The sequence below is a fragment of the Pristiophorus japonicus genome, chromosome 18 (genome assembly GCF_044704955.1).
Source record: "Pristiophorus japonicus isolate sPriJap1 chromosome 18, sPriJap1.hap1, whole genome shotgun sequence".
NCBI lineage: Eukaryota > Metazoa > Chordata > Chondrichthyes > Pristiophoridae > Pristiophorus > Pristiophorus japonicus.
The window spans coordinates 46468538-46487777 of record NC_091994.1 but is presented as its reverse complement, the minus strand read 5'-3'; positions in this window follow the sequence as shown (position 1 = coordinate 46487777).

Genomic DNA, 19240 nt, shown 5'->3' with positions numbered 1-19240 from the left:
ATCCACATTATACTGCATCTGCCATGCATTTGCCCACTCCCCTAACCTGTCGAAGTCACCCTGCAGCCTCTTAGCGTCCTCCTCACAGCTCACACCGCCAGCCAGCTTTAGTGTCATCTGCAAACTTGGAGATATTACACTCAATTCCTTCATCTAAATCATTAATGTATATTGTAAATAGCTGGGGTCCCAGCACTGAGCCCTGCAGCACCCCACTAGTCACTGCCTGCCATTCTGAAAAGGACTCGTTTATCCCGACTCTCTGCTTCCTGTCTGCCAACCAGTTCTCTATCCACGTCAGTACATTACCCCCAATACCATTTGTCTTCTTCACCGCCTGCTGTACCTGCATGCCAACTTTCAATGACTGATGTACCATGACACCCAGGTCTCGTTGCACCTCTCCTTTTCCTAATCTGCCGCCATTCAGATAATATTCTGCCTTTGTGTTTTTGCCACCAAAGTGGATAACCTCACCAATGCATACCAATCTCTTGTGTGGGACCTTGTCAAAAGCCTTTTGATAGTCCAAATACACCACATCCACTGGTTCTCCCTTGTCCACTCTACCAGTTACATCCTCAAAAAATCCTAGAAGATTTGTCAAGCATGATTTCCCTTTCATAAATCTATGCTGACTTGGACCGATCCTGCCACTGCTTTCCAAATGTGCTGCTATTTCATCCTTAATAATTGATTCCAAAATGTTCCCCCCTACTGATGTCAGGCTAACCGCTCTATAATTACCCGTTTTTTCTCTCCCTTCTTTTTTAACAAGTGGTGTTACATTAGCTACCCTCCAGTCCATAGGAATTGATCCAGAGTCGATAGACTGTTGGAAAATGATCACCAAAGATTCTATTATTTCTAGGGTCACTTCCTTAAGTACTCTGGGATGCAGACTATCAGGCCCCAGGGATTTATCGGCCTTCAATCCCTTCAATTTCCTTAACACAATTTCCTGCCTAATAAGGATTTCCTTCAGTTCCTCCTTCTCATTCGACCCTCGGTCCCCTAGTATTTCCGGACGGTTATTTGTGTCTTCCTTAGTGAAGACAGAACCAAAGTATTTGTTCAACTGGTCTGCCATTTCTTTGTTCCCCATTATAAATTCACCTGAATCTGACTGCAAGGGACCTTTGTTTGTCTTCACTAATCTTTTTCTCTCCACATATTTATAGAAGCTTTTGCAGTCAGTTTTTATGTTCCCAGCAAGCTTCCTCGCATACTCATTTTCCCCCTCCTAATTAAACCCTTTGTCCTCCTCTGCTGAATTCTAAATTTCTCCCAGTCCTCAGGTTTGTTGCTTTTTCTGGCCAATTTATATGTCTCTTCCTTGGATTTAACACTATCCTTAATTTCCCTTGTTAGCTACAGTTGAGCCACCTTCCCCGTTTTATTTTTACTCCAGACAGGGCTGTACAATTGCTGAAGTTCATCCATGTGATTTTTAAATGTTTGCCATTGCCTATCCAACGTCAACCCTTTAAGTATCATTCGCCAGTCTATTCTAGCCAATTCGCGTCTCATTCCATCGAAGTTACTTTTCCTTAAGTTCAGGCCCCTAGTCTCTGAATTAACTGTGTCACTCTCCATCTTAATAAAGAATTCTACCATATTATGGCCACTCTTCCCCAAGGGGCCTCGCACAACAAGATTGCTAATTAGTCCTTTCTCATTACACATCACCCAGTCTAGGATATCCAGCCCTCTATAGTTGGTTCCTCGACATATTGGTCTAGAAAACTAGCCCTAATACACTCCAGGAAATCCTCCTGCACCGTATTGCTACCAGTTTGGTTAGCCCAATCTGTATGTAGATTAAAGTCGCCCATGATAACTGCTGTACCTTTATTGCACGCATCCCTAATTTCTTGTTTGATGCTGTCCCCAACCTCACTACTACTGTTTGGTGGTCTGTACACAACTCCCACTAGCGTTTTCTGCCCTTTGGTATTCCGCAGCTCCACCCATACAGATTCCACATCATCCAAGCTAATGTCCTTCCTTACTATTGCGTTAATTTCCTCTTTAACCAACAATGCTTCCCCACCTCTTTTTCCTTTCTGTCTATCCTACCTGAATGTTGAATACCCCTGGATGTTGAGTCTTGGTCTCCCTGGAGCCATGTCTCCGTGATGTCAATTATATCATATTCGCTAATTGCTGCCTGCGCAGTTAATTCATCCACCTTATTACGAATACTCCTCACATTGAGGCACAGAGCCTTCAGGCTTGTCTTTTTAACACACTTTGCCCCTTTAGAATTTTGCTGTAATGTGGCCCATTTTGATTTTTGCCTTGGGTTTCTCTGCCCTCCACTTTTACTTTTCTTCTTTCTATATTTTGCTTCTGCCCTCATTCTACTTCTACCTCTGTCTCCCTGCATAGGTTCCCACCCCCCTGCCATATTAGTTTAACCACTCCCCAACAGCAGTAGCAAACACTCCCTCTAGGATATTGGTTCCGGTCCTGCTCAGGTGTAGACTGTCTGGTTTGTACTGGTCCCACCTCCCCCAGAACTGGTTTCAATGTCCCAAGAATTTGAATCCCTCCCTTCTGTACCACTCCTCAAGCCACGTATTCATCTGAGCTATCCTGCTATTCCTACTCTGATTAGCATGTGGCACTGGTAGCAATCCTGAGATTACTACCTTTGAGGTCCTACTTTTTAATTTTACGCCTAGCTCCCTAAATTCAGCTTGTAGGACCATATCCCATTTTTCACCTATATCGTTGGTACCTATATGTACCATGACAGTGAGGCTTATGTGCTATGTTCTACATTGTTTGTACTTTAATTGTACTTTGGGAAATAAAGTTTATTTGGCTTAAAAGTAACATTTGTCGACGACTTTCTTTCTTTCAATACTCTAAGTCCCACCAAATTGTTGCAACTGTAGTAACAAAATACCCACCGAGTAAACTGTCTACAAACCTACAGTGAGTTTTGGGCAACACCGGGATGACATTTAGGCTTGGGCTGATAAGTGGCAAGTAACATTCATGCCATACAAGTGCCAGGCAATGACTATCTCCAACAAGCGAGGGTCTAACCACCTCCCCTTGACATTCAACGGCATTACCATCGCCGAATTCCCCCACCATCAGCATCCTTGGCTCACCATTGAACAGAAACATAACTGGACCAACCACATAAATATTATGGCTACAAGAGCAGGTCAGAGGCTGAGTATTCTGCAGCGAGTGTCTCACCTCCTGACTCCCCAAAGCCTTTCCACCATCTACAAGGCATAGGTCAGGAGTGTGATGGAATACTCTCCACTTGCCTGGATGAGTGCAGCTCCAACAACACTCAAGAAGCTCGACACCATCTAGGACAAAGCAGCCCGCTTAATTGGCATCCTATCCACCATCTTCAACATTCACTCCCTCCACCACTGGTGCACCATGGCTGCAGTGTGTACCATCTACAAGACGCAGTGCAGCAACTCGCCAAGGCTTCTTCGGCACCCCCCAAACCCGTGATCTCTACCATTTAGAAGGACAAGGCAGCAGGCGCATGGAACACCATCACATCCAAGTTCCCCTCTAAGTTACATATCATCCTACCCTGGAAATATATCAGCTGTTCCTTCATCGTCACTGGGTCAAAATCCTGGAATTCCCTCCCTAACAGCACAGGTGGGAGCACCTTCACCACACATACTGCAGCAGTTGAAGAAGGCGGCTCACTGCCACCTTCCTGGTACAATTAGGGATTGGCAATAAATGCTGCCCATGCCAGCGACACCCACATCCGATAAATGAATTAAAAAAAAACCCAAGTAGCAGCCGGAAAACGTTCCAATTTCAAGGCCGCTGGCCATTCCCGGGGTTCAGTATTCCCGGCGATCGTGACCTTGTATCTCACTCAAATCGCCTAAGGAGCTGGACACTCTCCTCCTCCAAAATCCACAGATGCTCACTTTCTGTACGAACCGTTGGATAGTGATCAGGAGCAGGGGTCTCGGTTGGTTTTTCCCCTCTCTATTCCCCAGGGACATTTGAGCCCAATTGGAGCACCCCTGAAGCTGAGTCCGCACAGGTCAGGGGTGGAACCTGAGACCTTCTTGATTTGGATCGTTCCATACCAAAGGCTAGAATTTAACGGAGGGGTTTGGTTGAGCCTGAGCTCCCAGGCAGCATGGCTCGGAGAATCGGGATTACAATGTCATAGCCCCATCTCTGACCTGCACTCCTTGTGACTGGGGCTTCCCAACCAGGAGTGCGGGATCGGAGAATGGCCCCCGATATTCTGTGAGTGAAAGCCGAGCTGGATTAGGAAGCATTGTCGAGTGTTCATCTGCACACACATTAAATCCTAAAATTATTTGGCACTTCTTGTGATAATTGTTTCTTTGAATATATTTCTAGCAATGAATCTCAGTAAAATGAGAGCACTGCTAATTACAGGTAGACATGGAGCTGAAATTAGACTGAACAGAGAGAGAGAGCATTATAATTTAGGCAACACAGCAGGGGTCAGTGAGAGATCAATTGTGTCACAGCACAGGGTCAGTGAGAGATCCAGTGTGTCACAGCAGGGGGTCAGTGAGAGATTCAGTGTGTCACAGCAGGGGGTCAGTGAGAGATCCAGTGAGTCACAGCAAGAGGTCATTGAGAGATCAATTGTGTCACAGTAAGGGTCAGTGAGAGATCACCTGTGTCACAGCAAGGGGTCAGTGAGAGATTCAGTGAGTCACAGCAGGAGTCAATGAGAGATCCAGTGTGTCACAGCATGGAGTCAGTGAGAGATCCAGTGTGTCACAGCAGGGGGTCAGTGAGAGATGAAGGGGGTGAATGTTTCCTGGTTACTATTGGTCCATTTGAAGAGAGCAACACAATGGAGTTGCAGGCTGGAATAAGTAAATGGGGTGGTAGAACTGGGTGTTTACAATCATGTTATCTTTGTATAATCTCCAGGGTCTAATAATTGCATTGAAATTATTGAAGGTTTTGAAACATTCCAAAAATAAATCTTTTTAAAAATTACATACTCCCATCTGAGACTTTGCAACATATGCACCATACAGATGCTGGGAGGACAGAAGAGGGAATAGCCTGTTGCTTTTTGTTGACGTCATAGAACCATACAACACAGGAGGCCACCCAATTAGTCCCACTCCCCTGCTCTTTCCCCTTCGCCCTGCAAATATTTCCTTTTCAAATATTTATCCAATTCCCATTTGAAAGTTCCTACTGAATCTGCTTCCACTGCCCTTTCAGGCAGTGCATTCCAGATCATAACAACTTTCTGCGTAAAATAAATTTTTCTCATCTCCCCTCTGGTACTTCTGTCAATTATCTTAAATCTGTGCCCTCTGCTTACTGATTCTCTTGCCAATGGAAACAGTTTCTCTGTTTATGTCAGTCTATTAACATGTGCTTATGAATGGAGAAACTAGCTGCCTTCTCCATTCGTAATGATGAAAGGACCAGAACGGTCAGTCTGTTTCTCTCCCAACAGATGCTGCCTGACCAGCATTTTCTATTTTTAAACTAGCTGCTCTGATGGGTTAGAGGGAAAGCGACTATCTCCAAACCATGCAGACCAGCAACGTCCCAGCTTCAATCCACGGTCTGGCCTCAGTTTGCCGATGCAATGTTGGGGCCGCTACAACTGATATCAGCATCTGTGCAGTAGAGAGGAGTGGGAATCATCCAGGGTCCCCACTCCCTATCACCAACCCACTGGCTCTCTGTTGAAAGTACAAGCATCAAGAGGCAGCACCGCGCCAACATTCACATAAGCAGGTCGCAAAATGGCTCACCTGCACCTATCCGCTATGCTCACCTGGACGGAGCCTGGCGCCTAACAATTGAGGACAGTGTTGACTTTAATAATCACTAACAGTGCTGTACGGATCCATCTTCATGAAGGAAACATCACAGCACTGTCTCAGCTTCCCTGCTAAACTTCAGCCTCCTTCGACACATCTCTACTGTCATAAGCAGGTAGATGTACCTAGTGATGGAGGCCTGCTGTCTAATGCAGAGGCAAGACATGATGGAACATCATGGACTGTCCTTTCCTGATCTTGGTGGTCCTTCTCTGCCAAGTCCAGTACCGGTGGAGCATTGAGTACGGTCCCCTTTGTAGCCAAAGACCCAGAAAATATAAACAACATTTCAATCTGCTCCCCTTTAATTGAAGATTCTAGCTTTCTCACTGCAGCTTCTCCATTAATGCCTGTTCCATATGGGTGAGATGAACACATTGCACCAGTGATGCATCACTTCTGCAATATAGGCCGAGTCTGCCTTAAGTACCAATCTGATGCATTAATTGCTGTTCCCCATAATTTGAGTACATTAATGCTCGCACTTCATTTTCTACCTTAATGTCAGGAAACAGACAGTCGGCAATTGCACTTCAAGTATTGCTGCCCCCATTGAACAGTTGCTGCTGGTCCAAAGTTTAACATCCACACCAATTTCTAAGCTTATGTTCCTCCACATTCTCCCTGAAATTCTGAACATTTGATTCAAGTCCATGATGGGTGCACTAGGTGACAATGAATGAAAAGTTAGTCGAAAGGGATGAACATTGATATAATAGTGTAGCACAGTGTCACTACATATCCAGTGCTGTGGAGCCATTTACGACAGTTTAGGCTGCAGTTTGCCACGTGGGAAATTACCAGTCTGAGCTGTGGCCCGTATTGCCCTAAGTGTGATCACTGTGCATTGCTACTGTTTGTCACCCTGTTGTTTCTCCTCGTTGGCAATCAATCTAGTGCTTCTTCTGCATGCTCCCTCAATGGCAGGATGTGGGATGACTGGCTTCTTTTTTCTTATTCGTCACTGGGATGTGGGCATCACTGGCAGGGCCGGCATTTATTGCCCATCCCCAATTGATCTTGAGAAGGTGGTAGTCAACCACCTTCTTGAACTGCTGCAGTCCGTGTGGTGAAGCTACTCCCACAGTACTGTTACGGAGGGAGTTCCAGGATTTTGACCCAGCGATGATGAAGGAACAGCGATATATTTCCAAGTCAGGATGGTGTGTGACTTGGAGGGGAGCTTGCAGGTGATGGTGTTCCCATGCGCCTGTTGCCCTTGTCCTTCTAGGTGGTAGAGGTCGCGGGTTTGGGAGGTGCTGCAGAAGAAGCCTTGGCGAGTTGCTGCAGTGCATCTTGTAGATGGTACACACTGCAGCCACAGTGGAGGGAGTGAATGTTTAAGGTGGTGAATGGGGTGCCAATCTATGAGCTAGAGTCTCCACTTTTTTTGCCTGCTTAATGCCCACTTACACCCATTTTACTGCTGAAATGACGTATAACGGCCATATATCGCCCATTTTGATACAAAATGGAAACTGGCGGGCATTTTTCAGAAACTTATCGCCGAGTGTTACTTTCCCCATGTGCTTAACAGCGAGAAAAAATATTACCTCCCGCCCACTTTCTTTGGGCGGAATCAGCAGAATGGGCGAATTCAATGCCCATAATATCGGCCAACATTATTTTCCGCATGGATTTAACGCCAAGATTCAATATTAACGCCTGCCCACTTTTTTTTGTTCTAAAGAGTATATTTACCAAAACTAGCGGCCATGAGATTGCCCACTGTCAATTTCACCACCTCACACACATAACGCCCACAATATCGCTCGCCCAAAAAAACGCCCACAAAAAGTGGAACTAACTGGAACTAATTGCAGCGTTATGGACGCCATGTTGTAGATCACATCGCGTCCTTTAAAAGGCTGCTGTGCTTCAACCTCGGCGGAGTTCGGATGCACTCTGCAGGTCATTGGAGTTGATGTGAACATCTCTACAAACATCTTGACCACACTGTGACCGATTGGAATTGAAGAGGTGTCTTTGTCGGGACACTCCTTGTTTGTGACCAATCGGTGGAAAACAGAGAGCTACTGCAATGGGGCCTGTCCTTTCTCACCCTCTCTTGGTGACCAAATACATGCATCAGACTCGACATCGCCGAAGGAATGTGCCACTGCAACATGTGCTCAATGTAAAATGTGACAGATAGATGAGGAGGACCAGACGTTACACTCCCCGCAAGTACAAGGAGAAGCATTCTTACCTCGACTTGCCCGACACCACCTGCCTTCGGAGATTGTGCTTCCACAAAGAGGTTATCACTGAGGTATGCCAGCCAATAAGGGCAGATCTGCAGCCTGCCAGCACCATCAGGACTGCACTGACCTTCGAGATCAAGGTCACCGCGGCACTGTCGTTCTACGCCTCGGGTTCTTTTCAGGCCAGAGCTGGCGACGTTTGCGGACTTTCTCAGCATGCCACACATCGCTGCATTAGACAGGTCACTGAAGCCCTGTACACACGCAGGAGGGACTTGATCAGCTTCCCTATGACCAGGGAGGAACAGAGTGAGAGGGCTCTAGGATTCTCCAGAATTGCTAACTTCCCCAAGGTGCAGGGAGCAATAGACTGTACACACATCACGATGCGGGCACCTTTTCAGGATGCTGAGGTTTTCAGGAACCGCAAGGGATTCCACTCTCTGAATGTCCAACTGGTTGTCAACCACCAGCAAATTATACTGGCAGTGAATGCTCAATTTCCGGGCAGCATCCATGATGCTCACATCCTGCGTGACATCCACACCGAGGACGAGAGGTGATACAACGAGAGCCACAGAAAGTCCAAAAAATTTAACACTACCGCCCATTTGATATCGCTCGCGGTAACGCACATTTTCAAAAATGTAAACTAGGTGTTTTGAGAATGGGCGAGAAGCCAGCGATCTGAAAACCCTTTTTTAACGCCCTCGTGGTAAATAACGCCCATTTTTGGGCGATAAGCACAAAAGAGGAGGTTCTAGCCCTATGTATCTGTGACAGGCTCTTGGAACTGAGGTGGTCCTTGACCACTGTGATCAGGGGTTTGAGATGCCCCAACTGTAGGCTGCACCATTTCAACAGCTGTGCAGGTAGCCTGACCCAGTGCCCACTTTATCACCACTCAACTTCCTGATCGAGGCCACGTACTCTGTGTATCATCTCCATCCTCCCTCTGAAAATACACCAGAGTGGATGTGCCAGAGCTGGTAGAATGAGAGACAGCCGGTGGTTTCTTGCAATTCCTCCAGTTCCATGGGTCTCAACTTAGTTCCATGTGGCGCACCTGAAAAAAGAGATGTCTTTGATGATGTCTTTGTGACAACTTTTGAGGTGAAGCTTTCCACTGAAGGATAGACATGGAAGTACGTTTCAGCAAATGAGTGAGTGAGGCTCCTGCTTGCTCAATGATCTCCGTAGTAAATGAAGTCTTTGGCTGCCTCATCTCGGAGTGGTGGTGGGTGGTGGAGGAGGGTGTGCAGGGTGGGGAGGGAACAATGTAAGAGAACGGATGTTAGAGGGTCCTCCTCTCATCCACGTTCTCTCCCTTTTTATCTGTTTCTGTCAACAAAGGATAACCAAAGAAGATTGGAAAAGTACAGGCATGTCCACATGTCTCAGCAGATGGCTGTCCCAATTTACTGATGGGGCAATTGAGGCAGAACCACAGCAAGTACACCAGAGAAGGAAGACCCTCTTCCCTGTGGCTGGTTTTCAGATACCAAGACAAGTGGTCAGGATGCCTGGCAGGAGTTTGCTCCTCCAATGTAGAGCTGGAATCATTGCCTTAAAGCCGGGGAGAGATCGTTCACCTGCTCAGTGTGTGGGAAGGGATTCACTTAGTCACCCAACCTGCTGAGACACCAGCGAGTTCACAAGTGACTGCAGGGGTTGGATTCTGCTGTTATTGCTGCTATTATTCACATCCATACTCTATCATGTTCATTCTGTTAATTGCTGTTTGTTTCTGCTGATGTTACTAACCCTTCAACTAGGCTGGAGTTTAATATTTTGATATTTCAAATAACGGTGTGTTGATATTTGATGTCAATATAAGATAAGAGGAGACTAATTGATGTCCTGTTACTGACTGCTTCATTTTTGATCGGGGCAGAGGAGCGGTGAGTGATCAGGGCCCAGGAGGAGCGTCATGATCTGGGCCCAGGAGAGGCGAGGGCCCAGGGGCAGCACGGGCCTGCCCACACTGCGATCTATGGATAGTAGGAGCATGTGTGCTCACTAGGTCCATGCAGCAGAGCTTGGTCTCGTCGTCTTGGTTAACCCTTGCCACTGGATCAAGGCCTAGCTCTGTCAAGCCCATGTGGTGGCTTGGTGTGCAACGGCCACCCCAAGTTAAAAGAATCCACGCACAGGCATCTTCCACCCTTCAATATATAGTTCAGGACCTAGAATGTCAGGTCCTTCATTGAAACACTTGTGAACTCAGCCTTTTTTGGTGTGGAAGCGGGTCATCCTCGATACGAGGGACTGCCTAATACTAATACTTAAAGCCGGGGCGGGTGGGATAGTGAAGGCAATCCCGCTTGGGGTGGGGGAGGCGGTGAGGTGAGCACTGAGTGACCGGTAGCAAGTGAGAACATTCTTGTGGGGCTAGGAGGAGCATTCAGTGGCATCGGTTTTTTGTGGCCATTATCGGAGTGGTGGTCTGTAGTGGGTCCTTTAATGACTGCTGATTATGTCTCTCCACATCCAGTCCCAAGGGTGGAGCGAGCTCAGTGCACACTCTGCCCACCGGTACTTGAAAATTGCATCGGGTGCCTACAGATGACACAGCACCCTGATTTCAATATTTGAATAAGGCCTGTTTGAAGAAGTGGATGTCATCAGCGTATATGCAGAAGTACATGTATGTTGATATTGCCAAGGGAAAGAATATAGATGAGATAGAGGAGGAGGCCAAGGATAGGTCCATGGGGGAACTCCAGGATGGTGGGTGCGGGTTGGGGGGGGGGGGGGGGGTGGCGGGAAGAGAAGCCATTTCTGCTGATGATAGGTAAGAGTAGAACCGTCACATGGAGCTGGTCAGTGGTGGATTCTATGATAGACCCTGTCAAAGGCTCGATAGAGATTGAGATGGACAAAGAGAACGGTCACAGAGCTTGCCATTAGTGACTTTGATTAGTGCCACTTAATGCTGTGGCAGGGACAGAAACCTGATTAGACAGGTTCAAACATGGAGTTCAAAACTGGGCACCTATTTGGGAGGCAACAACATGTTCAAAGACTTTGGAGAGAAATGGCAGATGGGGTGGTCGTTTGCAAGACAAAGGGAGCAAGGGTGGGTATTTTCTGGAGGGGTGGTGATGATGACTATTTTGAAAGGGAGTAGTACAGTACCCGAGGAGAGGAAACCATTTAAAATATCAGCTAGCACGGGGGCCAGGAAGAGAAGTTGGATGGTTAGCAGTTTAATGGGAATGGGATCAAGGGAGCAGGAGGTGGTTCCCGTGGATAAGATGAGCTCAGAGAGGGCACGAGAGGAGGCGGGAAAGAAACGAGAGAAAGGCGTAGGATCAAGGTTAGGGCAGGGGAAGGCTTGGGGAAAATTGGCTTGGTGGGTAAGTAGTTATCAGAGGCAGCTGAATTGAGGATCTCAATATTAGAGACAAAGATGTCCATGAGCTCTTTGTTCCTATCGTTGGAGGTGAGGGTAGAGGGATCAGGGAGAGGGGATTAAGGAGAAGATTGGTTGGGGATGAAAATCAACTGGGAGGGTTATCTTTGCTCTCCATAATGACCTTGGAGTTGTGGTCGATTTTGGAAGAGGAGAGCAAGGCTTGAAAGCCAAAAGAGAGAAGAAAAGGAAGAGAGAAAATGTGACAGCTAAAAGAAAAACAGCGGAAGAAAATTATACATTGGAAATATTTTGAGTAGACGTTATGGGTGTGAGGGGGTGAGTGCAAAGTTGTGGACAGGCTCGAACAATGGTGGAGGACTCATTGTCAAAACTATTGGCTTCTGGCTGACTAAACAATGTGTAACCATAGCAACAAAATGTTTCAACTTGATACAGTTGGACGTTCCGCCTGAGCTCTTTATTTCAAGCGTGTTGAAATGTCAACAAGTTCACTGCCCTAACACCAGTTATCAGATCCGTCCTTTTCATTTTGTGCCTGATCCTAGTCCTAGGGACCTGTACTGGCTGAGCATGACCAGATTCAGCATCCTGTGTGTGGCGACTGTGTGTTGTGTGGTTTCCTTTTAACTGTGTTTTTTGTGGGCGGGCTTGGATAAATTCCCTTTACTTTCTCCCCTGTAATCCATCCTTTACAATGCCTATCTGGCTTGATCCCTCTGCGGTGGAGAAGGTTGGAGGCATGGCCTTCTTCTAGGCTGCTGCCTGTGCCTCCTTTAGCTTGCTGCCAGGATGCACAAAGATCTGTACAGGTATCTGCATCTCTTTCTGGCCGCTGACGCAGCTTCAGCTCTGTACCTCCTCCCCACTTGAGGTGCGTTAGGCTGGGGACCCACTCGGAGAAGGCCTCAAACTGATGCCCACAGTCACATGTCAAATCAGTGTTCGTACGTTCAGCACCACCCTCTAAAATGAAGTAAAATGGGCGCGTAAATGTCCAATATGTGGGGCAGTGTGCGCACATGCATTCTGTGTCACAAGTGCGCTTTCCAACATATTGGTAAAGTCTGAAGTCTAGACGTTCAAGCCCGCACCTGAAACAAGCGTTAGGCCCTTTGCATCTCCAAATAGGGGAGCTAACGCCTGTTTCAGGACCCCTACCCAAAGCACTTTACAGCCAATTAAATGTTGTTGAACTGTAGTCATCGGTGTAATATAGGAAGCCTAGCTCTGTCAAGCCCGTGTGGTGGCTGGTGTGCAACGGTCACCACACGTTAAAAAAATCCACGCACAGGCATCTTCCACCCCTTCAATTCGAGTTCAGGACTGGAACTGGAACATCGGATCCTTCATTGAACCATCTGTGAACTCATGTGGAAGCAAGTCATCCTTGTTCGAGGGACCACATGTGATGATGATGATAGGAAGCATGGCAGCCAATTTGCGCACAGCAAGGTTCCAGAAACATCAATGAGATAATGACCAGATAATCTGTTTTAGTAATGTTAGTTGAGGGATAAATATTGGCCCCAGGACACCCAGGATAACTCCCCTGCTCATGTTTGAAAAATTGTGTCATGGGATCTTTTATGTCTGCCTGCGAGGGCAGATGGGGCCTTGGTTTAACGTCTCAGCACCTCTGACAGTGCAGAGTTCCCTCAGCACTGCACTGGACTGTGAGCCGAGATTTTGTGCTCAAGTCCAACAAACTTCTGACCCAGAGGCGAGAGCGCTAACAACTGAGCCACGGCTGAGACCTAAGTCCAAGAAGTGTCTGCATGGTAAACACCACTGAACGGCACAGTTCATCACAATGCTAATATGAAAATGCACTATAATATTAAAAGAATTATATTTAATAATGTTTCCAAATATGATTTATTATATGTGTAATATTGCTAAATACCTGTTTATTCTTAAAAATGATAAATTTGCTGTACTGTTAGCTCCATGGATTGCCGTGTTAGCAAAATGAAAAGGTAGTACGTGGGAGCTTGTGGTTGCAGCTTCATTCCAGAAGCCAAGTCCATTAGCGGTGGGAAATGTGATTGCCATTGTAAATCCTACACTCTCGTACCTCTCAATAACCGATGTAAGGCATTAACACATCACAGCGAGCTGTAGGATACACGCAGGATAATAGTAGCACTGGATAGAGTGTTAGGCAGTGAATCGTAATTAGGAACACTGTTACTAGGACCCAGCAAAGTGTAATTGTGGGCGTGCAAAACCTTTGCACCCTGTCCACTTAAACTGTGAAAGCGTTTATAGATTTCACCATTGCAAAGCTGGCTTGTGAAGGGAAGAGAATTCTAGGATGTCTAACATTAGGATGAAATACTGGTAGCGATAATAATGAGAGCAGTATGAGGGAATGAATTAAGAGTATCACATAATGAAATGTGTTGGCTTAAGTGCGATTTTTTAATTATAGAATATTGGTACCGATACACTTAAGCTCAGCGAATTAACCTTCATCGTGTAACATACAGGGTAATGACTAGTCTGCGTATTTTTATGTAGCAGGTTGTGACGGATAGAGATAGTGGCAAATTTAAAGGTGGTTTTCTTCTATGGGTCCAAGCCCACTAGGGTGTGGATTGAAACGCCCCTAGAAGTACAGAACAGCCACAATCTAATTGAAGGCAACGCAAGCTCGAGAAGCTGAATGGCCTCCCCTCTTCCTAGAACTGTTTACAATAAGGAAGGGATTGGTGGAAATTGAGCATAAAGAAAGACTTGGATTTATATAGCGCCTATCATGCCCCCAGGACATCCCAAAGTGCTTTACAGCCAATGCAGTACCTTTGAAGTGTAGTCACTGTTGTAATATAGGAAATGCAACAGCCAATTTGCACACAAGCAAGCTCCCATAAACAGCAATGTGCTAATGACCAGATAATCTGTTTTTTTTTGCAGGCGTGAGTTTAGTGATGTTGATTGAAGGATAAATAGTGGCCAGGACAAAAGGGAGAACTCCCCTGCTCAATAGTGCCACGGGATATTTTACGTCCACTTGAGTTCATTAAAGTCTCATCCAAAAGACGGCACCTCTGACAGTGCTGCACTCCCTTAGCACTGCACTGGAATGTCAGCCTTGATTTTTGTGCTTAAATCTCGAGAGCAGGACCCGAACCCACAACCTTCTGACTCAGAGGCAAGAGTGCTACCCACTGAGCCATGGCTGACACTGCTGCATGGGAGGAAGGAGAAGGAAATGGAGAAGCTAGAATGGGGAACTAAAGGCATGGTCAAGGAGGAGGGTTTTGAAGAGATTTTTGAAAGCAGGGAAAAGGTGGCAAGATGAAGTGATTCCAGAGGGCAGGAGTACAATAGCTGAACGTACAGCTGCTGGAAGGAGCGAGGGGTGAAGAGAGACTCAATGTTCGAGGTGGGGGTGTCGAGAGGGGGTTTGTATGGGAACATAAGGTAGGAGGAGATCACTAAGGTAGAGTGGGGTGAGGCCATGTAGTGACTTGAATGTCAGAAGAAACCTTATGGTATAAATGGCCCCCCCGTCCAGTTTCGATGGTTTTTACCGCAGTTGTGGTTCAGGTCGCCTCTTAAATGACATTCGGCTCTTTGTTGTTTGTTTTTTCTTAGCTCCGGAAGTCGCTCTTAGCGGGAACGGTGACAACACGCGAGGGGCGGAAGTTGTGGGCGCTGGGGAGTAACCGCTGAAATTATGTCATCACGGCGCCACATCACCACAGCTCCTCCCTTCAGTTAAAGGGGATTTTAAAACTTCGGTCACTGGACCACCAGGGAGGGTCTCGGCCGGGCCAGTGGCCTGGCAGCCAAGAGGGGATGCCAGGCTGCTCGTTGTCAGGCTGACCTGGTAGTCGGCTGACAAAAAAAAAACATGGCAGTAGCGGCAGTGGGTCCTCCCCTTTAAGGGAAGCCACACCGCCGCGGCAGAAGGCCAGCCTCACTGGACCACCGGGAAAATCCAGGTTTTGTCACTGTCGGGCGGGCGAATGATTTTCCAAGGGGAATGTCGCTGTCGGGGGTGGGGGCTTAGATCGGCGGTGCACACGGTGGTGACGTGCTTACCACGGATCGGCAGCAGCGGAGCGGTGGGGTGGGGGTGGGGGGGCAAATCGGGGCACTGCCGGGAAAACTCGGGAGGGTAATTGGGCTAGCAGCGGCCATTGCACCAAAGGTCGGCGGCCATTCCAGTCCATCGCATGGCTGCCGATTTGCGGTGGTAACAGGCCTTAAGGAAATGGGAACTATTGGCCTTGTTGTCTTCAGCAACAGAGCAGAATAACCATGCAGGCCTGCCCAGAAATGTAAGGCTCAGATCTCGCTGGCTCCACTTCTGAGGAAAAAAACTTAGTGCGAGCCAACAGAAGGGAATGTGCACAGACAGAGAGGACAGTAAACGTTTGTCCGAAGACACGTTATCTATATTTACGTTTATATGTTTCGCCACACATTTTAATTCCCAACACACAACAATTTAGCATCCGAGTGTTTTTCACTCCCTTCCCTGAAGAGAGGGTCTGTTTAGTGTGCGGTTTATCAAGCACTCAGTTCTCATCCATTCCGGGTGAGATCTGGGCCATTTCCAATTTCACTGCATGATTGCCTTGCGATGTTCATTAAAGCAGCCTCTTCAGGGGACAACTGAAATGATTACCCCCACACCCGTGACTTTGACTGAGCGCGACTTAACTGAACTGGAAACCAAATTGTTTCCTGCTCTGCTCACCCCCAGCGCAATCTGCTTCTGTTTGCTGTGATAGTGCTGACTGGAGCATCATTAGACCACAGAAAGATCTGCCATTAAAAGGAGCTAACTCGTCTGCGCTGATAGACAGCCATTAAGGGTACTACACTCCAAATGAACTTGAGTTTGGTAATGACTCCTCCTGATTGTGTAAGCAGAGGCCTGTGGAGCAAGCTGATACAACACAGGCCCCTCTGTGTGATAGCTGTGTTTCCAAATAACTATTAAGAATAAGTGCCTGCTATTTCTGGCAATTTCCATAAGAACTCGCTGTGCTTAGGCTGTTGTTATGACATGAAGGGGTCATCGAGGGTTGGAGTAACATTGAAAGAAAAGCAAAAGACAAGAGGTGGACAACCAGGCAATCTGGAGCTGTCCTTCCACTGAGAAAAACCTGCACATATGTTGGGCAAGGTTGGAACAAAATGGAGAACATTAGCATATCCCGCATACAACAGTTAAAGGGCACATTGTTAATAAAATACTTTGAAGACATTTGCTCTGTCACTGCTGATTTATTCTAATGAAGACACATCTGGATAATAGTCACATTTTAGGTCAAGGTTGTCATTTTACCGGTTGGGTTTTTCAGGTTTTGCCATTCAGGTTTTGCCATTCCATGCACACTCCCTGACTGAGAAGAATAGCGACAGCAACAGCTTACATTTATCTACCACCATTGACGTAGAAAAATGTCACGTTACGTTTCACAGAGGCATAGGAAATATTGGACATCGCATCACAGAAAGATATTTGAAGGCGTGACCAAAGGCTTGGTCGAAGAAGTGGGATTTAAGGAAAGTCTCAAAGGGGGAGGTGGAGGGGTTTAGGGAGTGAACTCCAGAGTATGGGGCCGAGGCGGTTGGAGGCACCTAGGCCAATGATGGACATGCACAAGTGTCCGAATCAGAGGAATGGAGAGCAAGGGGTGGGGGGTGGTAGTGCTGGAAGAGGCAACAGAGTTAGGAGAGGCCAAAGCCATGGAGAGATTTAAATACAAGGATGATGCTAAGGATCAGCTGCAAGGATTGGTGCTTGGGCCCCAGCTATCCACAATCGATATCAATGATTTGGATGAGGGGACCAAATGTAATATATTCAAGTTTGCTGAAAATACAAAGCTATGTGGGAATGGAAACTGTGAGTGACTTCAAGGGGATATAGACAGGCTAAGTGAGTGGGCAAGACTATGGCAAATGGAATATAATGTGGAGAAATGTGAAGTTATCCACTTTGGTAGGAAAAATAGAAAAGCAGAATATTTTTCAAATGGTGAGAGATTGGTAAATGTTGGTGCTCAGAGGGACCTGGGTCAGTCTTTGAGTATATTTAAGACAGAAATCAATAGATTTTTGGATATTAGGGGAATCACGGGATATGTGGATAGTGCAGGAAAGTGGAGTTGAGGTAGAAGATCAGCCATGATCTCATTGAATGGCGGAGCAGGATTGAGAGGCTGAATGGCCTACTCCTGCTCCTAATTCTTATGTTCTTATGATGGTGTTTTAACTGATCCTGGTTTAAATATCAAAAGGAGTTAACCAACCTGGTCCATTGAATTAACAGCAGAATCCAGACATGTCTTCTTTTAACCAATGGCAAATAACTTCGATCTTGTCACTAAACTGCTGGACATTGACTGATATCCCTGAATGGCCCTGAATATCCTTTGTTTGTTTGACTGGACTGGATGGGTACCAAACGTGCTGGAATGCAGGGATCTTGTTAGAATAGGATTCTGCTGATTTGCAACTTGTCCAAAATTCCACCCCTTGCATTCTATCCCATAATATGTCCCACTTGCCTATCATCCTGTCCTTGGCAATTTCCATTGGCTCTCTATCTCCCAGGCATTGAATTCTGGTCCTGATCCTATAAGTATGTTACTATCGCTCTGCACCCTACCACTGCAGCCTCCTCCATCTCTCTATGTACCAGCTCTGCCCTGTTGTGTGACTTGGCCAATATTTATCCCTCAATCAACATCACCAAAAATAGATTTTCTGTTACTATCACAATGCTGGTTGTGGGAGCTTGCTGTGTGCAAATTGGATGCCACATTTCCTACATTACTGCAGTGACTACACTTCAAAAAGTGCTTGATTGGCTGTAAGGTGCTTTGGGACGTCCTGAGGTTGTGAAAGGCACTATATAAATGCAAGTCTTTCTTTTCTCCCTACCCTCTCCACTTGACCTCGAGAACTCACTCCCCCAAACCCTCCGTCTTGCTGCCCCCTACTCCCCATCTTCAAAAACCTCCTCAAAAACGGTCTCTTCAACTAAGATTTTGGCCACCTCCCCAAATTCTCCTCCTGTGAGGCGCCTTGGGACGTCTATTATGCTAAAGGCACTACATTGTTTTTCTGTTGTTTGTCTTTTTGCTTCTGTTTTTTTTTCCTTCTTAATTACTGCCCCTGGAGCTTTAGGGAGTTGCATCGAACAGCCTCGAGACGGGATTAAAATATGGAAGATGAGTCTACCCACTAATAGGTTTGAAATAAATCCTGGAGCAAGTGATCGGGTAATGAGGCCGATTTCCTCAATTGTAGAATTATACTTGCAGAAACTGATATAGGGCCTCCCTTTAGAATACTTCCTCAAGGCTTGTTAAATTGAAAAAAAAACTGTTAATTAAAAAAAAAATGAAATAAATGAAGGCAGAGCTTCTCATTTAATAATTTCAGGGACAGGAAACATTCTCCAGCTCTGACTGCCGTGCTTCTTTTCTTCTTATCGCTGGAGGCTGTTTGGAGTTTTCTTTGCCAGTAATTTGTCACTGACAACTACAAGTGTAGGTGCAGTACCTGGGCTGGGAGATATATCTTGTCAGAAGAATTACAAATTTGAGAGCCACCCATTTGTGATGATCTGTCTCACTGCCTCGGTGACAGGTCCAGAAGGCTTCCTTGCAATACTGCTCCGCATGTGACACGCTTCAGGGATGACACATGACAGAAGGCAGAGCGTGAATAAGCTTCTCAACTGCCTTCTCCCCACAGTCTCACTGGACCTTCCCGTTTACTTTTCATTTCAACCTTATGCCCTACAACAATTTTTGTTGCATCTGTAAACGAAGTCCCCCCTG